This window comes from Varroa destructor, unplaced genomic scaffold, assembly GCF_002443255.2.
Source record: "Varroa destructor unplaced genomic scaffold, Vdes_3.0 BEIS01000004.1, whole genome shotgun sequence".
NCBI classification, from domain to species: domain Eukaryota; kingdom Metazoa; phylum Arthropoda; class Arachnida; order Mesostigmata; family Varroidae; genus Varroa; species Varroa destructor.
Genome location: NW_019211457.1, coordinates 34297469 through 34310587, shown reverse-complemented (window position 1 = coordinate 34310587; position 13119 = coordinate 34297469). Strand labels below are relative to the sequence as shown.

Below are 13119 nucleotides of genomic sequence, written 5' to 3'. Positions count from 1 at the left end.
CGAACGCTTGCGCCCAAGAATGATCCAAACAGTAGAGAAAGAAAGGCAGTCTTAGATGCTTCGGTAACTTGATTATGTCCTTACAGCTGAATTACTGTATCCGTCAAGGTCGTTTGAAGGTCCAACCATTTTTAATGGAAGCTTTCTCATCCTGGTAAAGCAACTGAAGGGGAGATTACGAAGCTGACCGTTGTTTCATGGAACGGCTGGGGAAAATATTTCCCCCTCTAACGCAAGCCCATACAAGAACACCGTTCAGAAGCTGTTGCTTAGAGAATACTCACCGATGGCCGAACCCATTCGTGGGATACGCCTGTGGGGGAAGCTAGTTTGAGGCTAACCCTCTGGGGTGATAGCGAGCCAGAAGACTAGCAAAGATACTTAAGACTAGGTGCTGCAGCTGGGGAGAAGCTGTAACTGTTGGAACCGGGCTAAACGAAGTCGAATCGAGCACAAGACATTTGTCGGTGTGTGTAAGACGAATAATAATATGTTGTGAATGCGAGCACACTTACACGGGCAGACTCACATACGCACTTGTTTTTCTATTTCCATACAGCGGAGCTCGTCTTGATACATGTACGCCTGTATGTGTGTGCGTACGCCTTTTCTGCTTGTCTCTCTGCTGCCGTCCTTGTGACGCTGTTTCCAGCGCCTCCTTTGCGCCATAAGCTACGAATCCAACGGGAGACTGGAGACACTCTCCAGCCCGAAGGGGACTAGTTCTTGAGCCAGGGACTTGCTGCTTGTGTCTGACGCCGAACCCAGCTGGGCAACTGAGCTGAATCCATTTGTTTTAATTAATCCCAGCAGAAACAAACGGCTACTACTCACTGATGGCCGCCCTGTTGTCCAGAAGCAGTGCATCGACCGACTGAAAGACCAACTGACTCAGTGACTCCAACTCTGCCCGTAAGCTCTATAGCCTGCTCATTGCTCCTGTCCATCACTGGTCAACGGGAAAATATTCGCATTGGTCCAATGCCAATGTAGTAACCTCGCGCGGAGCTTCTCCTCTGTCTATCATTTGGCTTTCTCTTTTTTCGCTCTATCAGCAGCAGCTTATAGAGAGTTGCTCAGGACAGAGAGACATTGTCATATTGAAGCACAAGCGGGGATAGAAACACGTGTACGAGAAACACGAAGGAGACGTACGATGATACTTAGTCTACCCGCTCATTCTGAAGTAGCCGCTCTTATGCTTCCCTTCTTCGCTCAAGGCTCTAAATTGCACTAGGCAGTGTCCTTGTCGATAGCAAACTGTACACAACCCATAGCTTTCCTACCAACCCAATGATACTTCGTATGGTTCTGTACGTATTAGTGTGTATGTATCATGTCGTGTAACTGGGTGTCTGTGCACGTAACAACATTGCTGTTGTAACGGCCGCTAAGGCGAGAGCTTTCAGAGAAGCGAAAAGTGTGCAAATTTCCAAGAAACTACTGTTATAATAGGCCAGAAACCTACAGCCTTTCAGGTACCGAGTGACTCTGCAATATGAGTGTACCATTGAAATTACTGGGAGGGAGTGACAGGAAGAGGCAGAGATAGCTACACAAAAATTCAGAGGGGATAGACTCTTCAGAGAGGTGTGGAGCAGTCTGAAGAAGATATGGGTGAGTTGGTCGATGCGTGCTACAGTTCGCCCCATTAACACGAGCAGGAATAGCTGTCGCGCGTAATTAGATGAGCAAGACAACAAACTTTGAAACTAATGCATCGTTGCTCTTGGATTTTCGACTCCTTTAGCGCTTTCCATCTTCTCCGCCTTCCTTCGCTCGACTGCGAGGCGACATGGGTTGCACACGCATGCATCGGCGACGTCCTGGCCAGTATAACCACCACCATCAGTTCTGTCCCTGACATCACTAGCGACTTACCACTATCACTACATGCAGTCCATGTCAGCCGGCACAACGACTTGATGAGCCAAATCCTTCTCGTCTTCGTCATTGTGATGTAAGGTTGCCCCTCTCCTCCCCCCCTCCCTTTGTTTCACTCATTCGCTCCTACTGCTGCTGTTCGCCCGACGTCGCATGTTGCACGCTGACATCACCGCACGAGCTAACTAGCTAGACTATTATTACTACGACTACTTCTATTCTAGTTGGATTTTTGAGAATTTCCTGCACGAGCTTCCCGCACTCTAATAATCGTGGCGGCAGTAGTCCTGCCGTGTAGACGATAACAGCGGTCGTCGCAGTTGTCGCCGCGTTAGTTTGCCATGTCCAGAACGTATCTGTGTTCGAGAGTCAACGACTGCGAAAGCCAGCCCTGTCCTTGCCTCATTCCCGTTGCCCGTCGTCGCTTTCTCCGCAGATTTTGAACAACATGACGTGATCTCGTTGATTACGCGTGACGACAGTAAGATAAAGACATGGAAGTAGGAAACGCTGTCTGCCTTGCCCGGTAGAGCGCAGTAGCGTTTCCTCCACGTCATCGCTATTTGGTACCGCTAGCGCCATCGTGACACCCGCTCCTTCGGCGAAAGCGAAACGAATGTGGGACACAATAAAGCTTTTCCCACCACATTCTAGAAATGTGTAGCTGTTATTGCTGCTGCTGCCAAGATACTGTTGGTCTTTTAGACAGGCCGATGAGGCTGGTTGGATAGTCAGCAAACTAAATAGATGCTTGATGGGCCGCTTTCAATAGCTGTGACTATGTTGCTACCTCCTAGAGTACGATCAAGTAGTGAGGGCCAATTAGCGTTGACCAACGTAGTGTTGAGCGCTGCGCTTGTCGCTAGCTGATCCTGTGTGACTACTGCTCGTCATGCTGCTGTTCCTGCTCTTGGTGAGGCTTGACTGCCTCTCCGAACTTAAAGTAGGACCAAGCTTCAAAGGGAAGCCAGTTCGTGGATGGCCGCGGCCGACCATAAGCGGGCCATAACATTGAAAAAACCAGCGGCTGGCCGCAACGGCCAAGCTACGATATCCACGTTAAGAGAAAAAAGCGAAGTGCCGACCCGAATGTCGACGGACTACCTCAAGCCCGTTTCTTTCACCCCAGAAATCCCCTTCTATACCCAGAGTTCCCCCGGAATGTTGTTACCTGTATAAAATTTCTCAATCTCTGTATGTAAGGCAAATGATCGTTTCATAAGGCGCGTATGGTATAACCGATATTCTGCAGAATGGCAAGTGATCAGCTTCTCTGTCCCCCGTTCGCCTGCTGTTTCGCTACGAAGAGGAGATTTCAGCTGCGTTAGAGTAATAACTGGTGCGCAGTTTGCGGCTTCGAAGAACAACGATATACTAGATACTTTGTAAAGGTAATCTGTCGAACAGTTAGGCCATCAAATTTGTAGTTTTACAGGACACTTTGGTTTTGCAAAATACGATACGTTTTGTACGCCATCTAAATAAAATCACAGACCTTGTATCGCATAATCTAACCGTGTTTCCACCACATAGTTGCATATCTTAGAGGCGGAGCATCAGTAATGTAAATCTGTACCATCTCGGCGACATGAATTTAAAGCTCGAAATGTTTTGGAATAATAATGTTATGTAACGATAATTAAATCGCTCAAAGTAATTTTCGTATATGAGTGAAGTGAGTACAACCAAATCTACATACGTTAAAGCAACTATTAGATAATTCGAAAAGATATCATCTATTATGTAGCAGTTACAAATTTTCCACGTTATCTGTAGGTAACTACCTAAATACTGATAGGTAAAATATATCTTATAGCTAGATCAGTGGATGTTCTTTTCAGGATGATACAATTGTAAACACCCTGCGTAATTACTAAAAATAGTCCTGAGGCTAGATTTTCCTTTGCCAGCTATCCGTTTAAATCATATAGAAAATTCCACATGAAAGCTTGTTCCATCAATTCATCTATGTCCTGCAGGACAACAAAAACGGGAGTCGAAAAGAACGTCGATAATTTCAGACGTTTCTTACATACCTCAACCCGATCAACAAATGAGATCAGGCGGTGATTGTTGAGGAAATAGCGCCAAGTGCAAACGTGTTCGACCGTCCCATTGGAATTTCTTAGAAGAAAGTCACTGTTTATTTTTGACTTCGACTTGAGCCGTTGCTGGCTGTCGGGAAGCAGAAACTTGGTCTAAAGTCGTCGTCTGTGTTCCTCCATCTCCTCATTCTGAGGTCCTGCTAACATCGTGTTGCCAGCTTGAGTAAGGAAAGTTCATCTAAGAAAATCAGTCCTCTCCTTCATTTCGTTACGACTTACGGGTTGATGGGAGCTACAGCGGGAACATGGTTACCGGGATGCGGTTAGGGAACCGGTCATCGGTTATCCCCTTTTGAAATCAATGCGGGTGTGATCAAGAACGACAATCGGAGCTGAGCTTCTTACAAGTGTTATTATTGTGAGAAAAAGGAGAAAGCGAGAAAAAGACTGCCCACCACTTCGTCATACGTGAGTGGCGTCCGTAATTCCAAAGGTGCGGATTTCGCTGGAGTGGGGCAAATCGAATCTAGCAAGGCAGCGCCAAATCGCGAAGCCTCAGGAGACCAAGTCGACCAGGCTTGTCTCTGTACACTACTTCTACTACTCCTATAACTATGGCTACTATTACCATTACTGATACCATATGTGAGTCCCTGTCTCCGTCTTGTTCTTCCTGACACCCAGAGATTTATGTCGCTTACCAATGGTTGGTTTGCAGGTGCTCAGCTCAGTGAGCAAATGGTTAGACAGCTTGCTACCAGCATATCTTTGTTCTAGAAAAAGTATGGGGGTGAGCGAATATTCTCTCATGGTCCACCTCTTGCAAGCAACAACGACAGTTGTATATTAACAGAACAAATTAATATAGTCACATATATATATAACCTTCATTTTGGATGCGTTTCCCTTTAATTCACTTGTTTCAGATAATTTATCTGCTGCTTTATGATAATTTTGTTTCGTGGAACTTTTCAACATCAGGTAGCGTCAATGGACTAGAAATGGGAGTTGTACGCTACACAGCGGAACTAGTGCAACGTTGGCAGCTCAGCGTAGTTTGCAGGAACCCGTACCGGCGTCCGTTGGCAGACCACGCTCCACAGATGGCGTCTGCTCTATGCCTCGGCGTCGTGCAAGTGGCCGTCCGGGTCACGTCAGCGTGGGCCAGGAATAACTTCATTAACAGCCACCATCTCACCTTTAGCAGGTGCCCAGTTGAGGTTATCTGCTTCGCGGAAATGAGTGGACCACCTGTGCCGATCCAACGACGGCAAATTGGCCTCCTACTGCAACCTGTTCCATTCCCATCAGGTCCATCTCTGGATAGCGGCATATATATTGCATGTGTGTTCCAGTGTTTTCCAGCCAACATGCTTGCCAGCCTAAGAACTTGGAACCCTTTCGCTCTTCTCCTTAGATCTCTCCATAAAGGTCTCACATACGACACTGAACTAACCCAACCTTCATACATCGTCCTCCTAATTCGCAAACTACGTGTGGGCACGCAGCTCAGCAGCAGCCGACGCGAGAGAGAATGAAGACTGGGGGGCACTTTTCAAGGGTGGTGCAGACGTGCGGCAACATATGCGACAAGTCGAGCACAACTTGCGGGTGCTAGCTTCGGAAGGGATAATTTCCATCCATGTGCAATCCACATCTTCCTGATTAGTGCTTGTGAACGGCGATACAGACCGCACCAGGCTGTTAATAGCCTAACATATGGTTTTGGGTTTTTAAGGAATTTTATTTTTAAAAATGTGCATATGTGGAGCTCTACGCGAAGATTTTGGGCTCGTTTTTAGCCACAAATGTTTTCTTAACCCATATTTTAGCTTCACTCGTTCCAACTACTTCTCGGAAGGTATCGTAGATGGAACGTATAAACGAGTGCAGTTTATCACCTTACCTAATTACTGGTTACACGTCTACCGCAATATTTTCGATAATTTTCAACTATGAACCTTTCAGGAGCTCACCCGAAAGGGCATCCGACGCTAACTGTCTTACCCAGTGGTCCCTTGCCAACTTAGTACTCATTTACAAATAAATGACGTCCATTGTCTACCGCATAAATTGTACAAAACATTTGCTTAGGTGTACATCGCATAAATGTTATCCTTAGGAACTTTTTTTTTGCTATTTTCTCATTCTGCCATATGTCACCAATGCTGCTTGTTTCTTAGATGTTCTAATCGTGTGAATCTTTGCCTTCAGCAGGCCTCACTGTTACCTTGCTTCTACAATCATCCTTGCACTCTGCTCTCGAGTAGCGATCGCTCGGGCTCATTTCAAGCCTGCCTTACACCCGTGTGTTATTTAGGGGGTAGAGCAGGCACATCTATGGAGCCTAGAAGAACAGAGGTAAAGTGGAACTAAGGACGGTGCCGGCCGAATCGTCGTTGGCCGCCACTTGACTCTACTGCTACTACAATCTAGCAAAGCGTCATTTGCCTTCCGGGCTTCAGAGAGGTTGCCTGACTGGCGGGCTGACATCGCCTGGGGCGTCACTTGCCAACAGTGGCCGCTGAGCGGCGGTGGATTCTGCTGCCCGAACCGCCTCCGTTGGTAAGTTGCAACATTCGTTGCCTGACTACTTACTGGTCTTCTAACTGGCTAACATGATAATGTTATTATCATCAGCGTGTCTGTTATTATCACGACGATCAGTGCGGTGTAGGTCGAACAGAGCGGTGAGGTAGGTAGTGGAAATTGTGCGGTTGCCTGGATAACGCTTGCTGCCTGATGGCTGGCTGACGGTCGAGTGGGTTTAAACTAACGAGCAATAGCTGTCACTCAGATACCGAAACATCCACGCGGGACCAAGTTGCAGGTAAAAGACGAAAAGCCTGTAGAAAGGTGATAGTGTGAAGGGGCGTACGAGAATATGGGGAAGGGGGAGGAATCAGGAAAAGAAGGAAAAGAGTAAGCCTTCAAAGTTTGCGTCAATCCTTCCTTTGTGCCAAGACCCATGTACACAACCAGCCATGGCAACGAAGCGAACCTGGCCAATGGCGTCGGCCAGGGCAATGATAGAAACTAGATGAAGTGTAGCATGCTGCTCTAAGCCAGCCCCGGAGGGCATTGGACGAACGAAGAAACTATCTAGGATGCCACGCCAGCCGCTGCAGCGGTGGTTACAGACAACGGCGGTGGCTGCAATGCCGCTAGCTGACGTGTGCGATGACGGCCTTCAAGATTCTACGGCTTTACAGCTTGACAATAACATCCAACGCCAAACTAATCATGTCTTAGTACATTGTCCGACGGGGAGGGGGTACGGGAACCTGTGTTTGTGCAACAGTAGTGCAGGTGTACTGTACAACCTAAACGGTAAAAACAGGAGTGAACGTAGGAAGAACGCAAGAAAAGACTGCAAGTGACAAGGCGAGGTAAAGGAACCAAGCAAAAGCCTACTTTAATGAAATCTTGTATTTCTTTGGATCGGCAGAGATTTCCTATTGGGTATAAACACAAACATTCGAAGATTTCGGTTCAAATTAAGGTAAACTTTGGTGAACGAGCATACTTTCATCCGCTACCCATCTTCAATATCCGATGCCAAACCAAAACTAGCTTTTCTAGAATAAAGCATCGTAAATAACAAGTCAGCTGTTTTCAGAAGGTAAGATAGAATCAGTTACTATCCGATCGTTCCGTGCTGGACGAAGGTTTAACAAAATGAAAATTTTCCTTCTTTGTTCGAAACCGGTAGCTTACGTTTCGCCAGTTTTCATGCGGCCTCTGAAACTTATGTGAAATAAATCAGAAGGTCTTTAGTAGGGTTTTTATTTAGGAAATTTGAAAAATTCATCAAAACGACTTAAACACACACGTTTTATCCATTTCATTTGTTTGTACAAAATTTATTGGCCAGGTGCAATATCTGGGCGCTCCAGTTAAAGCGTGATGGGCCCCCCCGGAACCGTGTTAACCTCTACCAATTCTAGACTTTCTATTAGCAAGCCTACATTTCATTGCGTTACATATAATTTTTTACGCTTTTGAGCGGTAACATTTTGACGACCTTACACCGATCGAAATCGTCTAAGTGACGGCTGCTATCAGAAAGTGTTTTGCGAATTAAGGATATCGATACTAACCATTGGGATCCGAATTAAAGCTCAATAATAATAAGTGCTAGTTATATTGATTAAATATAGTAGTCCAGCGTACGCGTAGAATTTACGAACGTTTCTATTTTTTTTTTCTTCTAAAGTATAACAAGTACTTTAAACTCTCAAGATTTTTATATAGAATACTCTGAACACGATTCACTGGGCGGGATATCGCAGTAAGCGATTAAAACAAAAGGCGATATAATGTATAGCACATTATTCTAATAACAAAATACGACTATAACACAACAGTTGATCTTTTTATTATATCCCTATATATATATATATATATATATATATATATATATATATTTGGCTTCTTTTATAGTTTCCATTAGACGGAATTCGTCCCTTGATATTTGTAATACTCGCAAAATGTCTATAAGCATTTTTTATTTGTCTAAATATCTCTACGTATTCTATAGACGATTGATCTATAGAAAAACAAAAAAAAAAGCCCTCTGAGCAAGTGGAAGTTTGCTAGGACATCGCTAGACGAGCTATTTACTACCTGGCCATTTAACTGCTTTTGGTCACATCTTACTCGGGCCAGCACTTCTGGGCGAACAAGTAAATACTGCTATACACGATATATAAGTCATGCTTTTTACTAGGGCGTAGGAAGACAAGCAAAAATGGAGATTGGCTGTGGGAAGAGTTGATGAGAATTTCTGCTTGGGAAGGGAACAATGTCGCTTGAAAACTGATGGAGACGCGCTCTGTGTCATGTGGGTGTGATCAAATGTTCGTAGGCGAACCTTTTTGCCTAGACTCGTTTAAAGGTACAAATGTATTTACTTTAAGTTCGGACTTTTTGCCTGTCCCAATTTCATATGACTAAGCATAAACACACGTGTTGAGTTGTACATTTGTTATTGGCCTACCGCGTTGCTTTGACGACTATTTCTAGGTCAAGGCTAGACTACATAGTGATTTCATATACTGCTGTCCGTTCGCCTGACTGAAGCTGCTATTAATGGCAAGCTTTTAATTGCGTGTTTCATGAGCAACGTATTCCGTGTATACAGGAGGGTATGTGGAAAAGTTTGCGCAGCTGCGCTCTATTGCGGAACCAAACGAAGCTAAGTGGTGACAAAAACTAGGCCTTCTCCGAAACAAACTTTTTCTACGCGAACGATCATTTCTCCAGTAAATGTAAAGCAAGGTCAACGCTAAAAATTTAACCAGAAAGGTTGGAGCCCCGATGATCTGATAGTCTTTAAACCCTTTGCTGCATTGTTCTTCGTTTCGTAATCGCTGAGCGTCGAACTTGCGACCAGTACCTCGTGCTCTACTCATTATGGCTGCACTATTACTATTAGTTTCATTATATTGCGACTAGCAATTTCGTTTCCGTCGGTCAAAGTAATCACGAAACGCGATTCGTCAGCCCAAGCCCAGATCCAAACAAGCGGATCAACGTGCGTTTGTTCGTTTCAATCAATACCAACGAGTCTCATGTCGTCATTGCCTGACTACTTTGCTTGTTTGCCTTCAGCCTGATTCAAAGCGGTTCTCAACTTTGAACTGGACTCGCGAACGAAAAAAGGTTTTCGAGGGCAGTAAAGCACGAAATCTGGCGACTCGGCTTGCGAGTTGGCTCCTGGATTGGGTCGACGATTACTGCATCATTCAAATGGTCACTGGCCTTTGGCTGAGCAGCCAGCTCCGAAGAGCCTTTTCTTCCTGTCTCGTTTCAGGGGTTTGTGCCCCACGACAGCGGACCCCAAATAACAAGTTGAAAGAAGAGAGGCTGCCTGTTGTCTCATTGGCGGAACCGTAGCGGGAACATTCGACTGCACGCCCATCCAATCCCACAGCTCGTCTCCTGTTCGCTTTGCGTTAATTTCGGCTAATTTTGACAAGGTTTGCAGTGAACCCCGACGGGCACGCGACGATCGTAACTTCAGTCGAATAATGTTACGGGTTACTATAATGCCCCGCGCTGAAAGCTGCATTGCTCCTTATGAGGTGTTTAAAGGCTTGGCAAGCTAGGCAAGAAGAGCGAGAGACGCAGTAGAGATGCAAGGGCTGGGCGATTTTACGGCGCCTCTCCCGGGAAGCGGCAACTCCTTCCCGATGTTCTTTGGGTGCCCTCAGTGCTCCACATAGACACGCGTATATATGCACACCTAGATACTCATACAGGCACGAACACAGGGGCCGCACACGCATAGATACATGAGCGCACGGACAAGAGAGTCCACTCAACCACGCGTTGCATTTTGTAGCCCCCATAACCAGTATCCGCCTTCGTCCAAACAAACAGTAAATCAACCAATTCCTCTCATAGGGTCGTAAGGCCTCTAAATTTCCGCTGCCGTGACGGTCTTGTTGCTACTGCGGTGTCCCTGTACCCTGTTCGCCGTATCCATTACCGATGTCGGTTGCGCTCTGCAGGCACCCATTTGATCCATCTAAATTTTGCTAGGCGGAGTCGGCGACCAGTTTCGGACAGAAAAATAAAGGGAAAAAGAGGAAAAAAGGGGCTGGACCGGATGAATAGTAGATTAGTGGTAACGCTATAGGATATAATACGCTTAATATTTAGCAATGCCAGATGTGTTGCTGGGGTAAGCTGAATTTATCCACTCCGAGACAATATAAATTTTTCGCCAGCCGGCAACGCGATTACAAACTTAGACGTATAATATAATACATAGCCATAAATGTGCAGATGATCCCCGAATCTAGTGCCCGTTACATCTGCCATGTGTCAAGTAATATTTTGCGTCTATAGTCTAAAATTTCTAAAACAGTTCAATGCCGCCGCTGTAGGCAGGAACAACTAGGCTTGCTTATGTGAATTGCCTGCGGTGACGCAGAGTCACCTCTCTTGTGTTGATATCGAGCTCGAACAAATGATGGTGGGAAAATATGAGCCGCATATTAATGGAAGAAATAGGATGAAACCTAGATAGTTTCCTTGTAGGCCTGAATAACGTAAGTTTCGGCAGAACTTCCTCTCACTGGTTTGGATATGGCCGTAGAGCCATTAGGCCACGCTAAACTGATTATGTAGAACTTATAATTGTATAAACAATGATATCCTATGATTATTCAAAGATTCAGCTTGACGTATTTTCAGGAAGCGAGCCGTTAACTGGTAGTCCTTTCATCGCCTAGTGCAAGGCCTGACGCGGCTGGTCTCTAGAATATGTTCGACTGATCCTGAAGAAGAGGACGGGAGTTGCGGTGCAAGGAACAGACGATAGGGACGCTAGAGTAACTCACAACACAGATATATAGAGAGATCGAGATAACTTCTAAGTGTATGCGGCAACGGGAGGTCGGTTTTCCTGCATTCCCATCGCAATGGCGGCAGCATCGATGGCAGCGGCTAAACCTTATATCAAAATAATTACTCCCTATGGTGCACTCAAATTCTGCGAACAGGCAGCTTGGCCGCACTACCAGAATAGATACAATATGCCAAGACAACATTTCATTGTGTTAAAACCTATAAGCGCGCCAGGTTGCATGCCGGAGTTATTTCTCACACCCCCATCTCTTTCTTCGGAAGTGATTAAGTGGCGCAGGACTTAGTGTTAAGGTGTTCTAGAACGACCTGGATCTCACATGATACGCGAGGTCATGACTATGCACTTGATAAGACTAATGTAATTATCATAATTTTTAAAGAACACGAAGGATTAGTCAAATACATGCAAATATACGGCAAATATACAGTAGAAAAAAAACTGTAAAATGCACCGAAAAGTCTCGGCCAAAGACCCATAGAAGCCTGGCAGGAGTATCCGTACTTTGCTCATTAAGTAGCTACAGTTTGTTATCATAATAACAATACGTTTTTCAGTACGGAGTTGAGTGCGCGTTTCTTTTTCAATGTTGTGTACTTTGCGACTAGCGTCTGCGCAGCGACAGTGGCCGCGCCACTATGGTTTCATTTTAAAAGATGGCTTCACTAGATTATGTCGCTTAGCCAATGCTAAAGCTTCGTTCGATCTGCAAGCTGACAAGTAAGTAATAGGGACGCTACAAAATGGAATCGTGTGGTATCTACCACTTTTGAAATTTAAGATCGGCAAGGAGGATTGAATTGAGAATCGTAGAAGCGAAAGAGAGTCTGCAAAGCTAACGAGGCCCCCATCTAGATTCAGTTGATCTTCTCAATTCGGTCGAAACCTCAATGATCACAAGAAGGGACAGAGCTTGTAAAGCCATTCCTCGACGTGTCGTCTGTCATGTGACTTTTAAGAAAATCAGTACTATCTCTACTGTCTTTCTCACAGATAGACGAAGAAATAGACAAACGGAGACTAGCATGCATTGTACAACGTCAGTAGGAAGGAGAAGCTTTCATTAAGCAAGAGTGAGTGCGCTCTCGGTAGTTGTTTCAGGAGATTGCAGGAGAGCAGCAAATAAGCACATAAGCAAAGACAGCCAATTGGCTAGCCATTGTATTGTACGTCCCTGCCTAGATTACCAACGAAGATCTGAAGATGTCAGATGAAGTACCACGGGCAATCATTCTTACGGTAGAGAAAGACCCGAGCATAGATTGAACAGCAGTCGGGCCGCTCTGCTCGATCCCCGCTATCGTATTTTTGATGGTCGGTTTCAGTCTAGACGCTGATTCGTAGCAGAACAGCGATGCTATCTTTTCCTAGTTAAATGTTTTTTTGTTTTTCTTTTGAAACGATCCAAATCCGTTGACGAATGTGCCAATAGGTCGTCAACGGAGTATAAGCGCTGGGTCTTTCTTTTTCACTGCTGTGCACCAACTGGAACCGCAGCCGCTGTGGTTGCCGGCGCACCAACTTCTCTATATACCCGACTTCTGTGGATGGTCCATGCTGAATCTATCAGGGCACCGACCCATCCTAAACGTGAACTATTTCCGGTGCTTTCCACTCACTACCCTCAGCCGAATTGGCAGTAGTAAGAAAGGACAGAACGTCGTCCTATCTGCCGCCTCTAGCCATACGACACCGGTAATAGCTCGCATAGCAGATATGTTATTTGGTGTGATTGAATGTGCATAGATACGTCTCAAATCCGAACAAGTTTCAAAAACGACGGATGGAGACAAATGCGTTTAGTTATAGTAATTT

The 13119-nt window shown here is 45.4% G+C and overlaps 1 protein-coding gene and 1 long non-coding RNA gene across 3 annotated transcripts in view; one reads left to right on the top strand and one right to left on the bottom strand.

Moving 5' to 3' along the window:
- Positions 1-13119, bottom strand: part of LOC111249113 (uncharacterized) — a 197410-nt gene that overhangs the window by 162548 nt on the left and 21743 nt on the right. The gene's annotated exons all lie outside the window — the stretch shown is intronic.
- LOC147756114 (uncharacterized) lies at positions 2437-12725 on the top strand. 2 transcript variants are annotated; one of them, XR_015327023.1, is made up of 3 exons: positions 2437-3275; positions 6147-6494; positions 11133-12725. It is a non-coding gene; the product is annotated as an uncharacterized LOC147756114 (long non-coding RNA). The 2 variants fall into 2 exon arrangements; XR_015327024.1 differs by lacking the exon at positions 11133-12725 and having other exon boundaries at positions 6147-7533.